The sequence below is a fragment of the Camellia sinensis genome, chromosome 1, assembly GCF_055761805.1.
Source record: "Camellia sinensis isolate YWXY chromosome 1, ASM5576180v1, whole genome shotgun sequence".
Taxonomy (NCBI): domain Eukaryota; kingdom Viridiplantae; phylum Streptophyta; class Magnoliopsida; order Ericales; family Theaceae; genus Camellia; species Camellia sinensis.
The window spans coordinates 85432311-85446996 of NC_138961.1; positions in this window are offsets into that span (position 1 = coordinate 85432311).

Sequence of the window (14686 nt, forward strand, 5' to 3'; positions counted from 1 at the left end):
GGTTGAGTCTCGAGGCTGAGAGCGATCCTAGGCTGCACAATCTCAAGAGCGATTCCACACAAGTCTTCGCAAGACCGCGCAAAACATTTTGTTTTTGAAAATTTTTAAGAAAGCGACAAATCGCTCGCGCTGAAGATAGTGTGAAACCAGTCTGGATCAAGCCAGGGTCCTTCTCAGTACTCACGCTAACAAGCATGATTTCATTCATTAAGGGCCTAGCACGCCTCTCTTTCTCTCAAATGATCAAAGTTTTGCAAATCTCGAGGAATTCCTTCCTCTTCGTTTTCACCGCAGTGTTCAAAAAGTTTTAAAAAACTTAGGTCAATGTAATGATTTTGGGGCACAAGAGAGTAGGTGGAATGCACTGCCATTTCATTCAGATTCCGTCACAACTAGCACACGGCAGAAGCGAACACAGAAGTGCAAAAATTACTGCTGTTTCATTCAAATCTTGTTGGTGTTACTGGCTCCCTGGCAGAAACAGACTCAAAACAAAACGAAAAGACAAACACAAAACAAAATGGTGATGCCCGAGGTAACACCCCCCGGGATCACCCGACTCCTATACAACAGGACTGACTCGATACAACAAGACAGACCCAAAATAAAAAGAGACTGACTCAAAACAAAAAGACAGACTCAAAACAAAACAACAAGACTGACCCAGTACCCGAGTCGGAAACCGGCATTCGCAAATGCTCAAAACAGTGCATGCCATCCACCATATCTGGGGTAAACTGAGCGCTGCTCGCAGGTGGTTCATCCCTCCAATCGCATCACATTATCCCCTACAAGTTCACTGATCAAGTGCCGATAGACTTTGCAGGACCTGGTGCGGGGATGACCCCATTGTCAAATAGATCCTGTACTTCATGGCGAAGACGGAAGCAGGCGTTGGTAGTATGGCCAGTTTGTTGATGGTACGCGCAGTACTGGGTAGTATCATGTGTAGCCGGAAGAGGGTTCGGGAGAGGCCGAGGCTCAAGGGGTTTGAGATGGCCTTGTCCAACAAGGATTTGGAGAGCTTTGGACAAAGGCATATAGAGGGCATGGAAGACCCTCCGACCTCGGGGTTGGTATTTCAAGGTTTGTGGATTTTTGCTGGACGCACCAGCAGGGGGATTAGCAGGTGCTGGCCCAGTTTGCTGATCATTTCCGAGCACGGGATTAGGGCTGAAAGGAACATTCCTCGTACAAAGGCCCTCCTCCTGGCTTGCCCCTTGATTCAGACTGCTCTCATTCTGAGTGGCGAAAGTGTCATCCACAGTTTTTGTAACAACTGCGAGGACTTGCTCTTTGTTCAGTCCCTCAGCTTTCAAAGCCTCAATATCCCACCGAAGGTGTTCATGGGGACCAATGCCTGCCCCTACCTTGCTCTTACCAGTTGCTTCCACTTTGTCAAGAGATTGGCTTTCCTCAAATGCAGCCCGTCCCAACATCGGGGAGCCTTTTGACATGAAGTTCCCGGTATGTGGTGTGGTCGATGATGGAGCCAATGTCCCGGAGGCCAGATCCGTCACGGTTTTTTGAAGATCTTCAATCATTCCCATCAACTCAGAAGTAGTGGGTTCACGGGTTTGAGATGGTTGAGGTTCAGGCGCACCCATCATGGATAAGTCCATACTTTCTGGGATAAACACCTCAGGCTTGGGTAGATGGGCCGGGGTGATGTATATGCTGGGGTCAAAGGTGGATGGCAATATGTGGATGTGATTGAGGTAGGCAGGAGATGTTTGGTCATTGGGGTCTGAAGGTGGAGCTATCGTCCGGTTGTCAATGAGATTTTGGACCTCATGACGAAGGCGGTAGCAACGGTCGGTGCCATGACCGCGCTGCTGATGGTACATACAGTACTTGGCGGGGTTATGTCTGGCTGGGAGTGGGTTGGGAAAAGGTTGAGGATCGAGGGGTTTGAGATGCCCTTTTTCCATCAAGGTTTTTAGTGTGCTAGTCAGGCTCATATAGAGGGGGGTGAAAGTTCTACCCTGAGCTTGGGCTGGGCCAGCTGTTTGTGGGCTTGGCTTGGCAAAAGGGTTGGCTGTGGTGACTGTATTGATTTCGGTGGGTTTGGGAATAGCGCTACTACCAGCGTTGGTATTCCCTGAAATCACCTTTCTTGTCAGTTCCCTTGTCCTGGGAATGATCCCGCTGTTGAACGCATTCTCGACTTGAACCCCCAGTTCATGCAAACTTTTGAAAGTGAATAGTGGAGCGACTATCAACTTTTGCAACAAATCTTGCTCAAGGTTTCGGACCATCATCTGCACTTGATCCCTCTCAGAAGGGCGACGATCTGTCATTTGTGCTGCCTTTGCTCTCCACCTTGCAATGAATTCCACAAAAGGCTCTGTTGGGTTCTGGCGAGTTGCTTCAAGCTCTTAGATGGTCATTTCAACTTGGGTATTGTAGGAATACTGATCGACAAAGGCCTCAGCCAGTTCTTCCCAGTTTTGCTTCACTGTATCCTCCAATTTGGTATACCAAGTAGCTGCTACACCCGACAGGGTTCTTCCATACAGAGAGAGTTTCTGTGGCTTAGTCAGACCCATCGGCTTCAGGACATCTAAGAAGAGTCAGATATGTACCATTGGATCTCCAGACCCGTCGAAACGGTCGATATATGGCATTTTGAATCTGTCTCGGAGCCGGATGGCAGCCTCGGTGTGCCCATCCTCAATGCCAGGAATGGAGTTAAGGCCCTGTGCCTTTTTGAATTGCTTCTCAAGGTTTGCAATTTTCACTGTAGTCAGATTGAACTCATCAACATGAAAGGGTTGAGTTCTCTCATTAGGCTGCACCAGGGGTCTGAGCACCTGAGCTTGAGCCAACCCTTCTCGAGGATTCAGACACTGCAAGTCTTCAACTGGCGGAATTGGGTCAAAGTTCGGCTGGGGTCCCAAAGCTGGATGTGAGGCAGATGCCCCAGATGAGCGCTGCGTTTCAATACTGGTCTCAGCCTGCATGGTAGTTCCCTGATTTAGCGCTGCTGTCATGGCCGCAAACTCTTCCGAACCTTGTGCCATCACGGCCTGCTGAGTCTGAACAAAGGTGATGTGACTGGCGACTGACGGATTAGATGAACATATGAGCCCTGACCGGCTTTTCTTTACCTTGCCTCAGCGAAAGAACACTGATTACCCTTGAACTGAATCTCTGACCTGACAAAGTCTATCAGCACAAGTTTGATGAACCTCGGGGGATATCAGAGCCTTCTGAAGCGACAGTTCCAAGACTACCTAGCAAAAGAGAAAACAGACAGCACCTCAGCCTGATTTCACCCTGAACAGATACGAGCATAGTTGAATGAGTGTGCCCTCTACTGAATTCTGCCCAAAATTCGGCCTCAAAATCTGAGTCTGATACCCACAGGTAAAGCTGACTCCCAAATACTGATAGTAATGCCCGCAGGCCCGATGCCCAAATTCACAAACTGGTGCCCGCAGGCCTGATGCCCAAACTCATACACTGATACATGCATTCCTGTAGAGACGCACTCTAAAGCACATAACAGATAAGTGAGAGCCAAAACACCCCTATGAAGGGGTAGGGTTTCCCTGTCCTATTTTGTCAGGAGCTAGGGTTTCACTACGCACGCAGCGGCTTCAAACAACCTACAATCGGGTAAGCAACCTGTCCTAGTTTGGAATGGTCACTATGGATCCGAATATGCACTAGGTCGAATGGTCAAAGAGGGTGCCCCGGTAAAACCGGGGTTTGTGTTCCCATACTGGCAGAGCCCACAACCGGTCAGCCTTATGGTCATGCCTTGACAAGACAAGCCTCCGGCAAACCGTTCAGGAATAGCAGATGGCAAACACGGTGTCCTAGGCGCACCAATGCAATGCAAAGAAACACACAAGTGTAGTCAAAAACAGATATCATGAGTTCGAGTCAAGTTCTCTAAATCCCCAGCAGAGTCGCCAGAAACTGTAGACAAGCCCGCGGGGGACCTCGCTACAGCTCGGACTCGACTTTCGCAGTCACGGTTCTAAGTCTGAACCAAAGAGTCCAAATCCGGCAAATCGTTTTAAGAAAACAGATTTTTGAAAGAAGTGCCAAACATGGACTGCTTTGCCAGATACAGAGTCGCCACCTAAATATTTTATTTTGGGAAATTTAGGAAACCCTGACTCGGTGCCAAAAGGGCCACGTGTCCGTCATCACCAAAGTTGCCTCGGCTCGGGAACTTGGGTACGATTGGGGAAGGTCACTTCGTGAGCACCCCCGCTCGCCCGGTCATAGACCGGCCTCTACTAACCATGATATCAATTTTTGAAAACATTGTGAGTTCTTATTCCGGTTATTAGCCTAGGTTACTATGTGATGCGCACAGCATACAAGTATAGACTGGATCGCCTGAATTGGAACAAAACATTTCATATTCGCTTTTGAAAATGGTTTGCTACCCGCAGGTAGGCTTGAAACATTTGATGATTTATTCCAATTCAGATAACCCAACCTTCACCCACAGGCATTCAGGCAGTTATATCATATAAGCACATAGCCTCATGGTAAGCATGCTATTCATGGCAGTCACTCACACGCATGCAAGGATGCTAAAGCATAAAACTTACCGAGTACTCCAAGCCAAAAAAAGAAACTAATTAGAAATCTATGCATGATCCTAATTATACAGAAGTGCCTAGTGCAACACATGCAAAAATGCAACTATAGCAGGCTCGGCTATTCTAAACATGACATATGAAATGCTACAGCTAACATGTATTCAATTTGGAATTGAAAATACAATGCAGTTAGTATGATGCGTCGAGCCCGGTGCATGCAAAACAGATGAATGATGCAAACATGCTGTCATACTGTATGCTAATTGAAACATGCCCTAATCTAACCATCATAAGCAGGTAAATAAAAGGGAAGAAAGACGTGGGGTTGGAAGACATACATCACACTCACGCACACTTATTACAGTTGTGCCCTCGCGCAGAGGGTCCAAATAAATAATACAGTCCAAATATTACAGTCCCGAATGAAAGAATATTACAGTCCGAAAAATATACAAATTCCTAATTAATTAATGAATTAACTAAGAAAGCAGTAAAACTGGCATGCAAGCCAGGGACTGCCTTGCTTCTGATGGATGACGCATGTCCGGGTTGCCTTGCGCGGAAATCCACCGGAATGCCCCAATTAGCCTCTGTTTACACCTGTTCTTGAAATGCGTGCCAAGCCTCAAAAAGTTGCTGATTCTTCATTTTGCTACAACAGAGAGCAGGAAAGGGGCATAGCAATGTATTTGCACAGATATATGCATGTCTCGATCCTCGTGCCACCAATCACGCATACCGAGGCATGATGGCCGAGGAGTCGAAATGCACAACTCAATATAGGATGAATGCAATGAAACTACAGCTAAAACCTAACTCCATCATGGATAATCTGGAGTGTCGGTGACTGGGGAATTGAGACACATTCCGTCACTCGGAGTACGAAATGCACCTCGTTTCCCGTGCCCCGGGCTAACTCTTATCCTGAACATGATGCAATATGCATGATATGCATGAAATGCAACTAAGATACAGCCTAGCATGCACAATGCTATGAAAATGAGATGCCTCGAAATACGTGCACACGGGCACGCAAACCGAGGCGATGGCATACGCAATGCAAATGATAGAGAAATATGATATGGGCTTACACTAACATGAGAGAGCCCAGCCACACTCACATAAGAGGCCGATGGATGAAAATGGAGTGCCTCGAAATGTGTGCACAAGGGCACGCAAACCGAGGCGGTGACAGAATGCGATGAAATGACATGGAAATGACAAATGGGCTTATACCAACATGAGTGAGCCTCAGCCACACTCACATAGGATGCCGGCGGATGAAAATGATGTGCCTTGAAATGCGTGCATACGGGCACGCAAACCGAGGCGATGATAGAATGCGATGAAATGACATGGAAATGACAAATGGGCTTATACCAACATGAGTGAGCCTTAGCCACACTCGCATAGGATGCCGGCGGATAAAAATGGGGCGCCTCGAAATGGGTGCACACGGGTACGCAAACCGAGGCAATGGCAGAATGCGATGAAATGACATGGAAATGACAAATGGGCTTATACCAACATGAGTGAGCCTCAGCCACACTCACATAGGGTGCCGGCGGATAAAAATGGGGTGCCTCGAAATGCGTGCACACGGGCACGCAAACCGAGGCAGTGACAGAATGCAATGAAATGACATGGAAATGACAAATGGACTTATACCAACATGAGTGAGCCTCAGCCACACTCACAAAGGGTGCCGGCGGATGAAAATGAGGTGCCTCGAAATGCGTGCACACGGGCACGCAAACCGAGGCAATGGCAGAATGCGATGAAATGACATGGAAATGACAAATGGGCTTATACCAACATGAGTAAGCCTCATCCACACTCACATAGGGTGCCGGCAGATGAAAACGAGGTGTCTCGAAATGCGTGCACACGGGCACGCAAACTGAGGCGATGGCAAAATGCAATGCAATGACATGGGAAATGATATGCAAACATTCTAATGGAATTTCAGCACTAAAAAGTGGGGGAAAGCAGCCCCGAAATGAGGCGAAATGACACTAAATGCATGGAATTGTCCCGAAATGCGAATTTAGGCACCCGAAATGGCCTATAGCTATGCCAAACATGCACAATATGGACATGCAATGCAAAGAAAGAAGCTAGGAAGTCCCAAAAAAGGCACTTTCACAGTGATAAACATGGCCAAACAGCAAGCATAGGTATGGCAAAAATGGCATGCAAGAATAGGGACCAAGAGAGGGGTAATGAAGCAAGTGATATAAGAAAAATCCAAACTGAAAAATTTCCTTCTACAGCATTGAAGAGGGACCAAAAATATGAATATTTACAGTATATGACAAGCCTCAAATCAATATAAAAATATGCTAAAAAAAAGGCACAAGATTGAGACTCAAAAGGTGCTATAACATGAAGTATACAAAATAATCACCAAAAAGAAAAAAAATGTTAATGAAACATGAATTATAGGCAAAAATAAGGCCACTTTCAGTTCGGACCAAGGTCCAAAAACAGAAGCAAAGAGGGCTGCCGGTGCATGCAAAAATGGGACCAAAAGGGGAGTATAAAGGTAAGTACAACATGGAAGTCCCAAATGGTGTTGAGCCCTTCTTCAATGTTGAAGAGGGTCTCAAAATAAGCCTAATATCAGTTTACAACATGCTCAAAAACAGATTAATCATGGGCCAAAAATAGCATGCAAGACTATGACATATAAGAGGATCAATGAAGCAAGTGTATCATGGAGGGCTCACACAGGGTTGAGCCCTTAATGAAAAGTGAAAATGAGCTCAAAAGAGGCCCCCTTTTAGTTAGGGCCGGAGCTTGAAAAAAAAAGCATGTGGGGTTCACAAATGGATCAAGAAAAAGGGTCAAAGAGGAGAAATGTTACTCACCCTTGAAGACTAAGACTTTTGTTGCTTCTTGGATCAATTTGCAGCTCCTTTAGCCTTTGAGAAACCTTCCTTGTTGCTGGAAATGAAGTGGTGATGGTAGAGCTTGGTGGTGTAGAAGGAATGGTGCTTAGGGACTTAGGAATTTTCAAGGAAATGAGAGGGATAAAGATGGCTTTGTGTATGGATGCTTGAAGAACAATTTTTCCAACCCTTGAATGTGACATAGCTTGCTTGTTATAAAGGCCAAGAAGGGGGTGTAAAGGTGGGGGAAAAGGAGAGCAACTTTCCCCCACAAAATATCCCCCGGATCTTGATATTTTCTGGGGGATAAAGCTCCACAGCTGTAAAGTGCACAGTGCAAGGAGCTCGGCCGGCCTGTTACTTTTGCTGCAGGTGGCCGGCCGGCCACACCCCCTAGCCGGCCAGCTAGGGGTCAAAAGGGTCAATCAGATTTTCTGGCCGGCCACCAATTGATGGTGTCCTCCTATGTGTGTACAACACAACCCTGTGGTTAAAAGTCCAAGAAAGTGGGTCCAAGGGGTTCAACATTAGCTCGGAAAGAGGGGTTCAAAAGGGTCAGGTGGAATTACTGGCCGGCCACCAACTTTTAGGGTCCTCTCATGTGTGTACATCACAAATATGTGGTTCAAAGTTCAAGAATGTGGGTCCAAGGGGTTCAACATTAGCCCGGAAGGAGGGGGTCAAAAGGGTCAAGTAACATTAATGGCCGGCCACCATTTTTTAGGGTCCTCCCAAGTGTGTACATCACAAATATGTGGTTCAAAGTTCAAGAATGTGGGTCCAAGGGGTTCAACATTAGCCCGGAAGTGCGAAAAACGGGCGTCGGAGGGCGTCGGAGGATGTATAACTAGTTGCTGCAACAATTGCTGGCCTCCCACCCTTCAGTGACCTCCCCGGTGATAAAACAGAGGTACCTGCCAAAAATGAACGAAAACCGTTGCAAAACGAATGCTCGGGGACCAAAACACGCAGTTCGGGGTCCCGAAAATGGGCTGTTAAGCACCGAAAGTGGCGTTCGACCACGAAGTGGGTTTCTCAGACCCCAGTGTCCCTCAAAAGGGAGAAAATAGGAAGTATGCCAAAAACCGGAGCAATAGGAGACGGTTAAGCGGTCCCGAACCGAGGCACACGGCCTGGCGGCTCCGAAAATCGGAAACCGGACTCCAAAATGGGAAAAATGGCCTACGGCCACCAAATGTAGCCTACGGACATCGAGAGATGGTCTACGGGACCTCTCTCCCTCAGGAAAAGAAACAAAGAAAACCGAGCCTGGTTCGCAAACCGAGGCAAAGTACAGAAGAGGGTTCGGAAGTCCGGGGGCAGGGCTCACGGCCGTGACTCTGAAACTTCTGAACAAGCACATTATGCAACATCACCAAGCGCTCAATCGGTGACGTCTGAGTCTTAAGGTCGGTCAAAAATGGGGTGTCTACAGTTGCCCCTCTTTGACAGAACTCGAAAGTCATAAGAATGACGGGAGTGAATGTCAAAGCCCAGAGACGACCCATTTTTGACAAGGCCGAAGACTTAGACAGACATACAAGATAAACAGAGATGTGCCCGCAGGCAGGGGCAAAATGCAAATGATATGCAAGAAGATTTTGAAGATTGGACTTATACGCTACGCGAGGCCGGTTTTGAAAGTTGGACTTATACGCTACGCGAAGCCTATTTTGAAAGTTGGACTTATACGCTACGCGAGGCCGGTTTTGAAAGTTGGACTTATACGCTACGCAAAGCCTATTTTGAAAGTTGAGGATTCATGCAATGCACTGTAATGTAGTGGCTAAAATGCAATGTAATGGCTAAGAGGTAAAGGTACCTTACAGGGGCAATTGGCAATGACTTACCTCATGCTGCTGGGGATCTTTCGCTTCTTCTTGGTTGAACTGCAGGTACTACTTTTCTCCCTGACTATGGTCGCAGCTTTCCCTATTCTCCAACAGGGTGACAGACTAGGTTGGATCAGTATCCAGAATTGAGGTGCATACAGATGCTATCTCAATCTATGGGGCTGCCATACAGATTTCAAGCCGAGGATATACCCCTGGGTATTTAAACCAGACTTTAGTCTCGAAAATTCCGAACCTTTGCGTTCTAGGCATAAGCCATTCGAACTCTAGTTTCCACCGTCTCAGTTGGTCTCCTAGGAACTCACTGCAAACACAGGCAGGTGGCTATACCAGACCACCAGAAGTCGTTCGGGCACGACAAACACCAAAGGAATTGCACCTTTAGAGGATTTAAGGTCTCCTAGACCAGGGAGTGCACAAGACAGTGCGAATAAAGATGCAAGATTTAAGGTCTCCGTAGACCGGAGGATTTAAGGTCTCCTAGACCAGGGAGTGCACAAGACAGTGCGATGAAAAGTGAATGCACAAAACAGTGCTAAACAGATGCACAAAATAGTGCGATGATAAAGGTGTACAAAACAGTACGAGCAAGGTGAATGCACAAAACAGTGCGATACAAATAAAGTGCGCAAGATAGCGCGATACAATGCACTAACAAGTACAGGTGAGATGCGCAAGATAGCGCGATGGAATGCATGCAAAATGCAAGTAAGGTGCACAAAACAGTGCAATGCGCAAGAAAGCGCGAGTGATTTGAAATGCACAGGACAGTGCGATACGCTAAACAGCGCGATTGAAATGCACCAAACAGTGCGATACGCTAAACAGCGTGATTGAAATGCACTAAACAGTGCGATTGATTCGAAATGCACTAGACAGTGCGATACGCTAAACAGCGCGATTGATTTGAAATGCACAAAACAGTGCGATGCGCTAAACAGCGCGATTGATTTGAAATGCACTAGACAGTGAGATGCGCTAAACAGCGCGATTGAAATGAAATGCACTAGACAGCGCAATACGCTAATGAGCGCGATTGAAATGCACTAAACAGTGCGATACGCTAAACAGCGCGATTGAAATGCACTAAACAGTGCGATTGAATGCATGTTCTATGCAAATGAGGTGCATTTTCTATGCAAGTATGGAAGAGTGCATTTTCTATGCAATATTGAAAGTAAGCATATTCTATGCAGAATCGAAAGCAAGCATATTCTATGCATGAATCATAACGATGTGCGGCACACATGTCACAGAAGTGTATATGAAAGTGCACATTCTATGTAGTAGAGGAGCATCAAATATGTACTCTGGTGCCTCTGATTTACCTCTTAGAAGACTTTGCAACATACTTAGCTCAAAGGGGCACACCCTGTTCATATTGGCGAGAGATAACATCTGCTGCTGCTGCTTTAATAGCCATTCTGACTTGAAGCATGCTTAAGCTTGGAGTAGAGGCGCGCTCATTCTTCAGAGCACTGACAAGGCCTGAAGAGGTACATATGGAATGCAATCTCAGAATTTTCTAAAGGAGAAACACACTCAGATGCTCAAAATTTTCCCTATTTTCTTTTGCTTCGTAGTCCGGAACTTATATAGCTTCAGATAGGTCCTAGTTTTGCTGTTCTGACATGACCTGGGTTGAAACCCCGCGACTTTATGAATGAACCAATTCTGTTTTGCACAAATGTGGAGAACAGCACGGCACTCAGTGCACAAAACGATTTTATTTTTTTGAAATTGAGAAATGAGTTCTTAACCGGGTATTGAGCCTACGACTGAACACAGCAAAGCGACTCAACAAGGAAATAAAAGGTATACAACCTAGACACATCGAGTAACACTCGAAACGACTCAAAACAAGAATCGAGATAAAATAAAAAGACACGACACTCAGACGTGCACAGGGAGCCTGTTTCGCCGGGTAGTGTTTCCCACCCTTTCTCATTTGTAGTTCTCACATCACTCGGCCCTCAAGCTCTGTTTTTCTGAAAAAGTCCTCTTCTCACTTTTCCTCTCATCGCACGTCTCTCTATTCTTCAATCTCTCATTTTTCATCCCTCCCCTGGGTGGTTGATAGATAAACAGCAAATTGTGGGCTCGTGCCCTTAGCATTCCGCTAGATTCTTCTTCTTGTTCACAACAGTGAGTTTCTCCCACAGAGGGGTTATGATCAGATCTATCCAGATAAGGGAGTGGAACGTCTTGTCCCATTCCAGTTCGTGCTTCGCACTTAGCTTGATACCTCGTTGCTTGGAGGATGTGAGAGCTTTCTGCCCTTTGTTGTTAACTTCAGTTGTGCCCTCTTCTGGCAGGTAGAATGCCCTTCTTGGCAAGAATGTTGACAATGGGAAAGACAGGAAGCCTGACTCAACTGTGCCCCTAGTTCATCATTTTAACCATTTTTTTGTTTTAGTTTTCTCCTAAAAAAAATTTGACCAAAATGAGAGTTAGATTAACATGCTCGTTCAAATTTCTGATTTAAAATCATGTAAGTCAGGCCATGAGCACTGAAAATTTTCCTCTTTTGGGTCCAAGAAATGGTCCAGTTTTGAAAATGGAATACTTTTCGAGAAGATTAGTCAACTTCTTTAAAAATTCTCAAAAACTATTTTTGCAAACGGCCACTGCTCAATGAGCACGGAACCTACTCTTGAGATGCGCAACCTCGAATTTGAAGGAAGATTGCCCCTTGCTTGAGGGGAACTGCATGGCAATGGAAAGTTGCCCCTTGTTTGAAATGACACTGCGGCGTTCTGAATAGCAACGGAAAGTTGCCCCTTGTCTGGATAGCACCGCAGCGCATTGAATGGCAACGGAAAGTTGCCCCTGGTTTGAATGACACCGCGGTGCATTGAATGGCAACGGAAAGTTGCCCCTTGTTTGAATGGCACCGCAGCGCATTGAATGGCAACGGAAAGTTTCCCCTTGTTTGAATGGCACCGCAGCGCATTGTAGGTAGTCCTTAGAGCGACAAACACAACCAAACTCTCGGATACAGAGAAAGCAAAGATGATCAGAACCATCGCATGGACACAAATCGAATTGTTTTACGGCTGGACTTCAGAATGAAGTTGCCTACGTATCCCAAAGATGGGAATCAAGCCTCACGTAGTTCGGGTTTAAGGTACGCTCGGGTATTAACCTCTCCTTTTTAGGCTCTAACTTTTGCCAAGGCGCCCGTTGCGGGTTTTCGACCTTGCGAGCTTTGTTCTTCTTTTTAATTTTTGTATCTTTTCATTCTTTTTCATTTCTCTTTTTTGATTTTCTTTTCTTTTGCTCTTTTCTTTGCATCTTTCTTTTGTTCTTTTGTTCTTTTTTTTTTTTCTTCTTCTTTTCATGCTCTAACTTTTGCCCGGACCGCCCTTCCGAGTTTTCGGCCCAGCGAGCTTCTCAAGGGTAAAAGTGTAGCTTTGTCCATGTCAAATGGTTTTGAGATCCTGAAGTCATCTGAATCCAGGAGAATGGCTGCTGTTTTGCTTTGTAAGCTTCTTCTGATGAGATCTGATCTTCGTGACCTGACTTTCTTGCCTCTTGTTCGAGGGCTGCTTTGAATCTGGCCACGCAGGCCTTACATGGCGGTTGACCGTTGAACCTTCTGAACTCAAGTTCAAGGTTTGGAAGCAAAGGGGTTGAGTCTCGAGGTTGAGAGCGATCCTAGGCTGCACAATCTCAAGAGCGATTCCACACAAGTCTTCGCAAGACCGCGCAAAACATTTTGTTTTTGAAAATTTTTAAGAAAGCGACAAATCGCTCGCGCTGAAGATAGTGTGAAACCAGTCTGGATCAAGCCAGGGTCCTTCTCAGTACTCACGCTAACAAGCATGATTTCATTCATTAAGGGCCTAGCACGCCTCTCTTTCTCTCAAATGATCAAAGTTTTGCAAATCTCGAGGAATTCCTTCCTCTTCGTTTTCACCGCAGTGTTCAAAAAGTTTTAAAAAACTTAGGTCAATGTAATGATTTTGGGGCACAAGAGAGTAGGTGGAATGCACTGCCATTTCATTCAGATTTCGTCACAACTAGCACACGGCAGAAGCGAACACAAAAGTGCAAAAATTACTGCTATTTCATTCAAATCTTGTTGGTGTTACTGGCTCCCTGGCAGAAACAGACTCAAAACAAAACGAAAAGACAAACACAAAACAAAATGGTGATGCCCGAGGTAACACCCCCCGGGATCACCCGACTCCTATACAACAGGACTGACTCGATACAACAAGACAGACCCAAAATAAAAAGAGACAGACTCAAAACAAAAAGACAGACTCAAAACAAAACAACAAGACTGACCCAATACCCGAGTCGGAAACCGGCATTCGCAAATGCTCAAAACAGTGCATGCCATCCACCATATCTGGGGTAAACTGAGCGCTGCTCGCAGGTGGTTCATCCCTCCAATCACATCACATTATCCCCTACAAGTTCACTGATCAAGTGCCGATAGACTTTGCAGGACCTGGTGCGGGGATGACCCCATTGTCAAATAGATCCTGTACTTCATGGCGAAGACGGAAGCAGGCGTTGGTAGTATGGCCAGTTTGTTGATGGTACGCGCAGTACTGGGTAGTATCATGTGTAGCCGGAAGAGGGTTCGGGAGAGGCCGAGGCTCAAGGGGTTTGAGATGGCCTTGTCCAACAAGGATTTGGAGAGCTTTGGACAAAGGCATATAGAGGGCATGGAAGACCCTCCGACCTCGGGGTTGGTATTTCAAGGTTTGTGGATTTTTGCTGGACGCACCAGCAGGGGGATTAGCAGGTGCTGGCCCAGTTTGTTGATCATTTCCGAGCACGGGATTAGGGCTGAAAGGAACATTCCTCGTACAAAGGCCCTCTTCCTGGCTTGCCCCTTGATTCAGACTGCTCTCATTCTGAGTGGCGAAAGTGTCATCCACAGTTTTTGTAACAACTGCGAGGACTTGCTCTTTGTTCAGTCCCTCAGCTTTCAAAGCCTCAATATCCCACCGAAGGTGTTCATGGGGACCAATGCCTGCCCCTACCTTGCTCTTACCAGTTGCTTCCACTTTGTCAAGAGATTGGCTTTCCTCAAATGCAGCCCGTCCCAACATCGGGGAGCCTTTTGACATGAAGTTCCCGGTATGTGGTGTGGTCGATGATGGAGCCAATGTCCCAGAGGCCAGATCCGTCACGGTTTTTTGAAGATCTTCAATCATTCCCATCAACTCAGAAGTAGTGGGTTCACGAGTTTGAGATGGTTGAGGTTCAGGCGCACCCATCATGCATAAGTCCATACTTTCTGGGATAAACACCTCAGGCTTGGGTAGATGGGCCGGGGTGATGTATATGCTGGGGTCAAAGGTGGATGGCAATATGTGGATGTGATTGAGGTAGGCAGGAGATGTTTGGTCATTGGGGT